General features: G+C 28.3%; 1 long non-coding RNA gene across 3 annotated transcripts; it reads right to left on the minus strand.

Moving 5' to 3' along the window:
* Positions 1-703: 703 nt before the first annotated feature.
* LOC100572364 lies at positions 704-4459 on the minus strand. 3 transcript variants are annotated; one of them, XR_510502.3, is made up of 7 exons: positions 4326-4453; positions 4163-4253; positions 3807-4046; positions 2165-2293; positions 1964-2075; positions 1688-1888; positions 704-820 (listed from the first exon to the last, which is right to left on the minus strand). It is a non-coding gene; the product is annotated as an uncharacterized LOC100572364 (long non-coding RNA). The 3 variants fall into 3 exon arrangements; XR_001679083.2 differs by having other exon boundaries at positions 2174-2293; positions 4163-4459; XR_001679082.2 differs by having other exon boundaries at positions 4163-4458.
* Positions 4460-12804: the final 8345 nt, after the last annotated feature.

Genomic DNA, 12804 nt, shown 5'->3' on the forward strand with positions numbered 1-12804 from the left:
ACGATATTTTTAAAAGTTTATGTACTTGCAGTTCCAAACGAAATTACCTACTTAACTTATAAAAATGAATATCTATATGTAGGTACTTTAAAGGGCCAATGAGAAAAAAAATTTAAAAGTTTTTCCTACAAAACATAGAAAAGAGGCTAACATAATATTCAAATTAGTATTCAAAATTAAAACTGAAATACTAGAAGTATATTTTGTCCCCGTTCATGCAAAACACACCAAGTCCAAAAACATGAATCAGCTTTTGCAATTTTTTCAAACTTTAAATGTATACCATATGTAACCAAATTTTTTTCTTTCTTTTTTTAATTGAGTTTCCCTTAAGGGAAGTAGCTGTTTATGAGTAGTAGTAAATAATATGACACTGTGAAATTTATAGTTCTTATTATTGTTAAAATACAAATTTCTAAGTCGATTTTTGGACTTAGTGTATTTTGCATGAACAGGAACGATTTATTTTTTGTCATCTCATATAGGTCTAAATGCATGACAAATCAAATGGCTTAGAGCCGCCACCCACCCTTCAAATATTAAAGATATATCATAAACGTAGTCATTATTTTTTTTATAAGCATTTAAAGTTCAAATGTTGACAGATTATTAAGTAAATAAAAAACTAAACACCTACATAATATAAAAAAAAAAATAACGAAAACAATTCATCCCAAAATGTTTCCCACCATAAAGTAAAAAAGAAGTATTTATTAATTTATTTTTCCGAAAGCAATTTTTGCAGTAGAGAAGATGATTTTTGGTCTGTTACATTAGTGGTTGAATTTGCACTACTAGTTCTCGGAGAGTAAATTGGATTCTGAAAAATAAAAAATAAAAATGATAATTTGTACATAAAAAATATAATTTTATACAGGCAACTCTTAACTAGTAGGAAAGAGAACTTTTATTTTCAATGTCACAACACAATTTTTCTATTTCTATCCAAAGCATATTGTATCTATATTAATTTGAACTATTAACTATCAAATGTACGAAGGGCTATATTTTGTTGGAACTGTATTTTGTCTGAAAGTGGCTTGTCAGAACCGTATTTTATTGGAATAGTATTTTGTCGGAAAATATTTTTTCGAAACTGTATGTTGTAAAACTGTAATATTATTCAGTAATTTAGTTTTAATATTAGTATCTTTGTAATACACCAACAGAATAATAACAGCTTGTAGCCCATTTTGAATACAAACATTTTATAATCGTTAAATGTCCCAAACTACAATATAAATATAATCTTAATCCTATTTACGTCGCCATTATTATTAACACACCCTTGTAGGCATTCCTTGGGGCTGTGGTGAGGACGAACTTAAATCTGAATTTAAACTAGACCACTTGGGACTTTTATTACCACCTACAAATTGCAGTTATGTTAGTAATAAGTACTGACATATTTATAAATATTATATTTATTCTATACCTGAGGAGACATGTCAACATTTAAACCCAACAAATTGAGTTCTGCGGGATTAACATTTTGTCCAGGTAATAATTAGTTGGATAACCGAGTAACTCCCTGTTGACTACCAACACCTACAAATTTCCTCAGCTAATTTCTAGTAAATGCTGTGACATCATTAATCCCACCAGTATTATTATAAATATTATTATCGATCAAAATATGAGATTATTAATTAAATATTTAAAAAAAATTAAATGTTTTTATTTTTACCCTGAATTTATGAATTACTAGTTGTCATATTTATATTTCTAGTAACTGGAATTACTGTTGCTGTTTTTGCTGTTGTGGCTGACAATTGGTATTAGGTGGTACTTCAGTATTATAACCTATGGGACTTGTTAACACACGAGTGGCACTTTCGTGACTTTGTTGCTGTTGATTAGGAAAACTTTTATTGAAACCATCCGTGATCTAAAATTAAAATAATTTATTATTTAGATTACTCTAGTTTGTGCACACAAAAATAAATTAAAAATCATTATATACCTGTAGTAGAGTGTTAAGCATAGGATTCAGTTGTTGGTGTAATGCCAATCTCTGTTGAGTCCATAACCCAGGTTAGGTTTGGCTAATATTAATATTTTATGTTTTGCTGTTGCTATAATAACAATAAATAAGTTAAATATTATTACATTAGGTATACAAAGTATTTATTATTATAACAATCAAAAATAAGCATTCATTTACTTGACTAACATAGAGGTTGATAGGATTTTGATATTGAGAATGTAATGATGAAGTCATTCTTGATATGGTTTGTGGTATAATTTGTTGCGAATTTGTGTAGTGGTGTGAGTTAGTGTAGTAGTTCCATAGCTATAAACAAAAATATATATATAACATTAAGTTAGTGTTTTAAAATTACATATTTCAATTAATATTTTTTATTTATTAATGTTATTTCTTTAAATATATTTTTTAAGTACGAATTATACCATACATTTTAAAAATTGTAGCTGGCTGAATATTCGAAGACAGTAAAACCTAACAAAAGCAGTAATATTAATGATCCATAATTTATCATTTATTATTTAAATAATATATCAACCAATATTCATATTTATTAAGCTACTACTATAAATATGTGGAACTTACAATTCATAATATCTAATAAAACAATGGTAAATTAAATATAAATATTTTAACTTAAAAGAACCACCCCCCCCCCCCCCCCTACTATAAAGCTATAGAGTCCTGTATACTTGTATCACCCCATTATTACCTATTGTATAAATTGTATATTTTATTTTCTATATAATATTCTTGTTTTCTAATAAAAAAAAAAACTTAAAAAGAAATAACCTACATTTATTATTAAGAAATATGTTTTTAATTAAAATAGATAGATACAATTAAGGTTAGAATTAAATGTCAAGCTGTATTTCTTGTTTGTCTGTATTTTTTTTTTTTAATAATTATGTAGAATTCTTTTACAAAATATTAATTGTAATATAAAATAGTCAAATCCGTTAGGATAGGGGTGAATCAACTTTAACATAGCAAATATTGATGTTGCCAATATTGAATATTCGTAGGATATTTTGAGAAAACGTTCAGTCATTTTAAATATTAATAAAAAATATATATAAACTCTAATGGAGACAGCGTCAAACAGAGCTATGTGATTGAGTTTTCCAAACATATTTAATTATTACCTTTTGGTTTGTATAGTAGATATCTATAGTATATATTATTATAGTTACCTTGGTAAGTTGGTAAGAAACAAATTATGAACTAATAAATATAACAATTGTCTATTTCTAAAAGACCCAAACATAGTTTTCAAACTATCAACGCTAAACAGTATTCATAATGATGGTTTCTTAATAAAATGAATGTCACTGTTTGGTGTAAGAAAATCCGTATGGAAACATATAAGGTTAAAAGTTGAGACTATATATATTTTAGGATTCAATTCCAAAGTTATACCAAAAATATTGTTGTGTTATACTAGCAAATATGTTGGAGATTATTTATTTATTTATTTCATTATACAGGTAGGGGCCCAAAACAATATGAATTATATAAAGATATTAACAATGACTAAATAATAAGTAACAATATAATAATAACTAAATATAATACAATTTATGCAATGATAGTAAATAAAATAGATAAAAACAAATACAAAAAAAAAAAATGTATCTTGGCTCAAATATTAAAGGGAAAAAGAGGGATCTTTATTGGCGATGCGCATAAGGCGAATGATTGGAGACGTTTGGTGTTTCTAAAACGTTGTATAAGTTTAACAGTGTCAGATTCTCTACGATATAAATTAAAAATTATAGCATTTCAATAAGATTATATAGGTACTTTAAAAATGTGTTACCTGAACTCTGAAGTGATATTCATGATGTCCATGACTTCTAAAAGATCTGAAAATTCTGGATCCGAATTAAATGGTAAAGAGTTACTATTTGATTCAGCTATATTACTCAATAGAGAACTGTAGCCACTAATAGCTGAGGAGGTGACTTATTCACATTTGTTGAATTTTAATCTAGTTTTGACTTTGGGGAGCTTGTGGTTTATCCAGTATATGATTTAGGTAGGCACAAGTTATTACCACCTAGCAAAAGAAAATGTATTAGTTAAACTAAAAAAGAAGAGTTATTGCATGAGTTAGTTATTTTACATAATATGGCCATATGGGAAGTAAGTTTGTGTATTAATAATTATGATTACTTTTTTGAAGTAAAATCCGTTGGTGACTTTGAAGTTTGCACACTTGATGAAGTCATTGAATGTTGTCTGCTGTTCATGTTCCATCCATCAGCTATGAAAAACAAATCAATTTACCGTTTGTTATTACTAATTTACTTAAAAGGAATAGATATAAAGTACAAACCAGATTGTTGCTGCTGCTGCTGTCACACAATAACGAAGATAGCATTTTGTAACTTGTGCCATTTTTTTCTTTTTATTAATGTAGACAAACTTATGAGGAATCTAGTATTACATTTTCAAGTCTTAGATTTAAAAAGAAAATTTTTTATGAATTTCTAACTCAAAATAATTTGCACATTTTTGTATTTTTTACGTATTTTGTCAAGATTTGAACTTAAAATGCGTATAAAAAAATATTGTGACTATCGATTTTTAATATTTTTCAAATATCATTGTAACAATATATTAGGAGCATTGTATTCAATTTTCAAGCATTTTTTATTTTATTGACATTCATAGAAAAAAACTTAAATAATTGGAAACTGAAAATGTCCGTAAACAGTTCAAGACAAATCAAAATATTTGATTGTGTATAGAAAATACTAATATAAACATCCAGAGAAAAATTTCATGTATCTATGGTCATTTGTTTTAGAGTTACACCAAAAACCAAAATCTATTCCCAGTTTTCCTTACCTTTTTTTTCGGGGCTTTTGAAAATTATTGGGAATTTTAAATCTTGACCTCCCGAATGCATCAACTAGATTCACTTAATTAATATATTTATTCTATATTGTATAGTTATTTACTCGGGCTATTTATTTCATATCAGTCGTAGTCTATGTCAGATACTGATCAAAACGTAACCATTAGTTCTGAAAATCTTATAGATCTTGAAAGTAGTGCTAATGTCCATTCCTTCTAGTGGTGAACTATACGAACCTTCAAACGAATTTGACTCAGGTGGATAGTAGGTTCAACAATAAATCTCAGTCGGAACATATTTTAGATAGGGCAAACTATTCTATAGGTAATACTGACCCGGTTCTCGAGGACGTGAGAAACTAACTTAAATTAACTCGTACTCAAAATCATAATAATATATCATTAAACAAAACATAACGCAAAACGTAATTTACAAAATATCATTAAACGAAAAATAGGGCCATTACCTGCCCGAATTAGTTATTATTTTTAAATTTTATAGGTATTAACATTTAACACCATTTTAAATAACGATAAACGCAAGACTTGGATAACATTTTAATTCTGTATAACGATAAACGCACAAGTTGAATTACATTTTAATTGTAAATAACATAAAACAGAATTTTTTTCAAATGCAAGCCCTGCTAAGATCACATTTTTGGTTGATACATTCTGGTATCGGCTATATCTATATCAGCTGTCGATGAAGCCTAATAAAGAATATTTTTATTTTTTTGGTATGCATAAATTATTTATATAAACTATTTTATTATTTTATTTATTATTTATTGGAGGAAAATGGTCAAGAATTATTTTTTATTTTTTTGGAGGAAAATGGCTACGGCCAAAATATACATAGGTGATAGGTACTTATAGTAATATTATTACCTACCTATAGGCTGACAGACCGTCTTCGCTCATAATCGTTTTCATTTGCAATGATTTTACATCCATTACAGTGCCCCCCACTTGTAACCTATACTGTAGGGGTTTAGTAAGTTCCCACACGAAACATAGCAGGTAAGCGGGTACATATGTAAGTTCCCTCACGGAAAAAAATACACCCGTACGTAAGTTCCCACACGAAAATTTATTCAGACTTAGAATTGACAACTTGAACGTAGTTGGTCCAAAATATATTATAATAAAAATTAATAATATAATGTGTAGGTATGGCCCACATATTATTTGTACTTTCGCAAGCGTTTGTAGTAAGACTTGTATCAGAACTAGCACTAGCCCAAATACTAGGGGGAAACTATGTAAAAAACAAAATATCAGATTATAGCTTACAAATAATAACATAGTATGACACTATGACTAAGTGAAGTGTTTTAGCTTTTGCAATAAGCCGAATAAAATTTAATTTTTTCTATTACTATTATTATAATTATTATAACTATTATTATTTTATACCTATACAAATAATATGTGGACCATACACATTATATTATTAATATTTTTATTATATATTTGGACTAGATTCAAATAAAAAATTGATTGTACTTTTTTTATGCAACACAAAAACAAACAAATTTTAACCACACCGACTATATTTAAGTTGTCGTCCGAAGTCTGAATAAAGTGGGAAGGAAGTTTGTATTCAGTGTAATTTTTTTTCGTGTGGGAACTTACGTATGGGTGTAATTTTTTTTCATGTGGGAACTTACGCATGCATACCCGGGTGTGATTTTTACCTGCTATATCTCGTGTGGGAACTTACATTCGCCCATACTGTACTTCTGTACAGCAGAGCGACATCCATCTAGCCACTATTTTTAATAAATATAATAGTTATATAGGTATTATGAAACCGATTGCAACCATTTAAATAAACAAAACAATATTCATTGCGTGAGATATACCTTTTACTAATTAGCTACTTATAAGGGTTGAAAAAAAAAATAAATATAGAGATCCTATTCGTCCCGTATTTGAATAAAGCATTCTTGTGGCCCAACAAAAAGTACAAATTAACACAACTTTTGTCCCGTATTTTAGATAGTTCATCCTGTATGTAGCTAGGTACTTATTTAAAAATCGTTTCAAAAATTATTTTTCCTTATTATTTAGTATTTTAAAATGTAAATGATGATTGATAAATATTAATATATAAATTACAAATTCTTATTAATACCTAGTTTTAATTATATTTACCTATTTCAAGAATTCAATATTATGATTAAGTGAGAAAAAAGAAATGTTACATAGAGGCCAAATTTAATCTTAGTTATCAAATGTTTACCAAGAATTTGTATGTGAAATACTGCATATTATTTATAATTTAATCAAATGTAAATTAATAATATTATACATCGTATTGTTAACATAGGTCTGCCAACATGCCATCTAGTGACTATTTAATAAATAAAATAATCTATAAAAATCCTTGTTAGCTCTACATTAAAATGCGAATTTTGGAAAATCCTTTCTTAGTGGCACACCTTTATGGTGGTACGAAGGTTAAATAGAATTTATAGAATGAGCGAATCATTCATGGGGAACTGAAAGGAGCATATTTCGAAAGGTACCTACTGATAGTAGTTATGTACATTTTAGATTTTTAGGTTTCTGTGAGCAAAACTTGGCAGGAACCTTGTATTAAATGTTTCATTTTTTTACCAAAAATTAAAAACGCATGTACACTGTACAGGTATAGACTAATAGACTGTATAGTAGGTAAATACCTAACACTAAGTATTAACCAATACATTCGTCAACTCCATGTCTATAATTATATCCCTTCATTGTGCTTATTGTAATTTTTTTATATACAGATTGTACAAATAAAAAAAAAAAAAAAATGCATATTTTAGTAAACTTTAGAGGACCATTGTTAATAAACTAGCGAACAAAAATTGATATGACTATCAAAATTTTCAGAAAAAAAAGCTTTACCAGAATCCATTAAAAAATATAGTATAGTTGCCATTTGAAAAAATAAAGTTGATTTTGACATTGGTACACCTGCGTGTTTAAAAATTTTGAAATTGTTATAAAAAAATTGACTGTTAAAAATAAAGAAACACGTCTTTTTGCGTTTTAACGAAATTCTATGTCATCGATCCATAATTGTTAAAAACCCCCGCGTACAATGACATAAGATACACCCTGTATAATATATCTATCGTCGTATGCGAAGGTGGGCATTAACTTGTTAAAAAGTAATTTTTTTTTACTTTTTAACTTAAAAAGTTAATTATTTTTGTTTTTAACTTATTAACTTTTTCAGTTAAAATTTGTATTATTGTAATTTAACTTTATATAGTTAAATATAATTTTTGTGCAGCTAAGTTAATTTTCTTTTCGTGTCATGTGGAATCAACTAGACAGTATTGATTCGTTGACTCTTTTTCGATTTTGGTCGTTTATTTTCTAATTATTTATTATAATAATCTAATTTTTTACAGTGTCAAACGCCTTGGTAAATGTTTATGTACAACAAAATACTAGGGCAGTTTGACTTAAAAATATTGTAACTCGAAAAAAACTTTTTTTAACAGAGTTAAGTTTGTTTTATTTTCTATCTTAACTTCAAACTTATTAAGTTAAATTTTTTTAATTAACTTTTAACTTAAATTTAATTGAATAAACTTAACTTGCCACAGTTAATTATTTTAACTAACTTGCCCACCTTTGTTCATACGGAATTGGAGGCGGTATACCTATACCTATAGTATAAAATAAGGTTTATAATTTATACATAATAGTACCTATTGTATGTATATAACGGGGCGAAGGGCAAATAAAATAAAACAGTACGCAATTAGCGGTGTAATAACGACAATTTTATTGAAATAAAAATAAAATTTCAGTTTTTTTTTTTAATAACACATACTAAACGGTATATAGTCAATATACATGTAATACTAACAATAAACAGAACAATAAACAATTTTAGTGTAGGTAGGTACATCATAATACAATACAAAAACGTGTCAACTAACACAATAATATGACGTAATAATAATATATTTTCATTAATATGCATATATAATATGTATGTGCGTGTACAAAACTATGGGCATACCTATATTAATATATTATTATCGAGATCTATTCGGTAGGTAGGTATATAATCAAGCAGTTGCAGCAGTTAACGGTGTGGTGGACAATGCATATATCATTATTATTTATTACACAATATTATCGTACAAGCGGATGGACAATTCCTATCTCTCTGATTTAAATTTTTCATACAACACCATTGTCATTACAGGTACTCATCGACACGCGACCGAGTTACACCACTCCATACACTGAGAACGAACGGGCAATGTCCGGCAGACACGAACAGAACTAAATCGGTCATCATCACGGGCGCGACGGCGCGGCGGTGTGATCGGTATCGTTCATCAACCGCAAAAGTCCAAACGAGTAGACGACGTATTCGACGGAGCAGGAAAAAAACGCGAATGAAAAACTACCGATTTATCAAGCGAGCTACGTCCCTCCCCTTCTACGGGGACAAGTCTATTCATAATTATATCGATTGGAAAAAAAAAGCGACGCTCTAACAGATTCCAAGCACAATGTATATAATATAAAAACATTGAATTAGAATTGATAGGTATTAGTATTACCTGTGCGTAATACGGTATACCTATGTGTAAAGTGATGGGTTGAGGAATAAATTATGATGGTGGTGATATTTAAAAGTTTAAGCTTCAGTCATCACACGTGCACGAATTGGCCGTACATATAATATATAATTGTACACATGAGTACATGACTATTAAAGATATATAATATATAATATTATAATACGGTCGTTGTGAACACTCGAATACAGAAATATAAACAAAATATATTGTTAAAACTATATACCTAAAACAAAACATAATAATAACGATTAACGACTAAATAATATATACAGGCGGTTATAGAATATTTCTTATAACTAGGGAGTTGCTACTAACAAACACACACGCATACTATTTGTGTAAACGTTTTACAAATTTATCTGTGGCCCGCTACACGTTATATATAATATATATAGTGTGTGTGTGGTGTGAGGGAGTAGTAAGTAATAAGGTCTCCAAAAAAAGAGTGGACGGTTTCTAAATAAAAATATATTGCAGCATTAGACGTGAGTGCGTGTTCTCGCACATTTTTGTACTTGGGTGTTTCATATGATATGAAATCGCACCAGCCCCTACTTTAATGTGCAGTACGACAAATAATATAATATTATGTCCAGTACGAAAATGCAAATGTATATAATTGTAGGTACGAGTTTTAAAAATGATGCAGCTCATGTAATGCGTTCAAATGTTTGATTATTATATTTTTACAACTTTTAACGCCTACGCAAACTTTGAGCTTGACATCAGCGTGTGCAGTATTATAGGTAGGTACGAGTTTTTTTCTAAACAGAGGCTGGACATTGCTATATACCTACAATTATCATTAGGTATATATATATTAATCATAGTTTTGTGACTATAGTGAGGTTAGTCGCTCTTAACGTACAATAAGTTGGGGGTTTTTAGCGGTGGGGGGAGGGGGGGTCGGGGGAGTGTGGTTGTGCGGTTTCTGCGAGAACACGTAGACGGTAATGCTCAACTATCGAACGAAAATTTTCGTAAAAACTACCTACATCAAAATAATTCATAATGTTATAATATAATATATTATGTTTACATAAGTGTTAGAACACATATGACGCCAATGCGAGCAGAATCAATATGCTGTGCACACAACACACAAATGCAAACACTACCGATCAAAAAACTTAAACTGATAAATAATAATTTGAAACGAAATATTATGTCAATATACTGTTATTACTCTGAGCACGACGACCGTGCGAAATTGGATAGTAATATTTGAACGCTCCGAAACTAGGATGACGATAAGTCTGGATGGCAGTGCGAGGGGAGCGGGACATTAGACTGCAGTAAACACGTATAAACACACATGAAACTGATGCCGAGAGGAGAAATCTAATGTACCTATACGGTTATACATGATGTATTGATGCATTAGGATTTAGGGCATTAATCTAATGTCATTAGGTTTACTGTAACAAGCGTGTGCTTACTGCTTTTCCATCGCGGGGGGTAGGTACCTTAATACCTACTTATTATATACCTAGCACACAGGACGTGTCTCGTAAATAGCGCTTAGGTAATGCATAGAAACTCAAGTTATCACAACTTATCGAACTACTCAAAAAAAGATACCAAAGGTTTCTAACAGGGACTCAAAAGTGAGATGGACCACAGCATCAATCGAATTAATACAGTATACGGAATAATGTATACATATATGGTTACCTACGTAATAAAAATGATGAGCTCAATTAGATACTTCTCGCAGAATGTTATGCTAAAACTTAAAAGTCAAAACGTGATAATATAATATGATTTAAAGTGCCTGTCACTGGTGACCTGCGGATATTGTTGAAAATATCAGTTATACATGAATCAGAATAGGACGGATTTTGTTATTATTCAAATTGTTGTTACTTGTTAGTTGTTATTGTTACCTACTGAAAATGAGGGCGAATGTCAATAGTTTATAGAAAAATTCGTTTCAACGCGATTGTAAGCTGTTACAAATACCAAAGACAGACAGTCTTAATACAGATTTTTACATGATTTTATAATTGATATAATTAATAATAAACAAAAATGTATTGGTGTCATGAAGTTTAGTTTTCTGGAGAAATATCCATTAAATTGTAATCACAATATTATACTACTTAACATGTTTCTATTGTACACATTTAGTATAGCATTGTGAAGCAAATTATACACACATTATTATAAGTAATTTTTAACTAAATTTTAATGATTTTGATAAGGAAACCATTAAAACCTAAATAAGAGACAATTTTAAATAATTAATGGATTTGAAATTTGAATTACCATTAAAAGTACATTTAAGATACAAAATTATAAATTTATCTATTAAGCAGAGAATAACAAAAAAAAATATATATATATTATTATTTTCGGTTTGAAGCCACTGCCTCTAATACAATAATATAACATTAGTACTAATAATTAAATAACATACAGTTTATAATTTACATTTTATTAATATCTAATTCATTATGCTAAGTTAAAATCGAATAGTTGGAACAATGTTTTTGAGAATAGTTATAAATTGAAAAATGAAGCATGAGATTCATTTAAACTTTTGGGACAATGAGACACTGATTTGTAATAACGCATTATTATTAAATAACTTAAAAAAAAAATAATAATAATAATAATAGTATCTAAATATTAAAATACTATTTCAAAATATTTAAAGTTGAATAATTAAATGGTGAAATATATGATATTCACGTATTGAATAAAACATACAATTAAATACAACAAAAGTTTATAGTTAATGTGTGACCAAGAGAGAATAATAAAATATAAAAATGTATGTGCAGTTTGAAAGTAATCATGTGAGAAAATAAGGGAAGACTTGGTGGTCAAATAGCAGCCGATTCAATAAAAATATTAATAATGTGACATATTATAGAGTAAAAGTATAGTCAACAGTAAATAAAGTAATTTTTAATAAAAACAAATTCTAATTAATCGAGCATCAAGTTCAATAGGACAATTTTGTATGAATATTAATGAATAATCAAAAGAGGCTGTTTGATAATTTATAAATATAATCTATTATTACTTTAAAAGACGACACAGCCGTTTGATGAAAAAAAAAAAAATACAAATAATTCAATTTTGTGACATTACCAGAAATGCATTCAGAGATATCCATAATTTCAGAATTGTTATAGTTTAAAAATTGAGGTTTTTTTTTCAAATGTATTGAAAAAAATATTGTGCGTCAATATTCTAATGAAAAACATAAGGAACGTGAATCTACTATAACACGCAATAAGGCGCCATAAATTCTGAAATAAGGACATGTCTAAATACATTTTTGGACTTAATTACAATTAGATATATAATAAGCAATTAATTACATACTACATATACAAA

This window comes from Acyrthosiphon pisum, chromosome X (genome assembly GCF_005508785.2).
Source record: "Acyrthosiphon pisum isolate AL4f chromosome X, pea_aphid_22Mar2018_4r6ur, whole genome shotgun sequence".
NCBI classification, from domain to species: Eukaryota; Metazoa; Arthropoda; class Insecta; order Hemiptera; family Aphididae; genus Acyrthosiphon; species Acyrthosiphon pisum.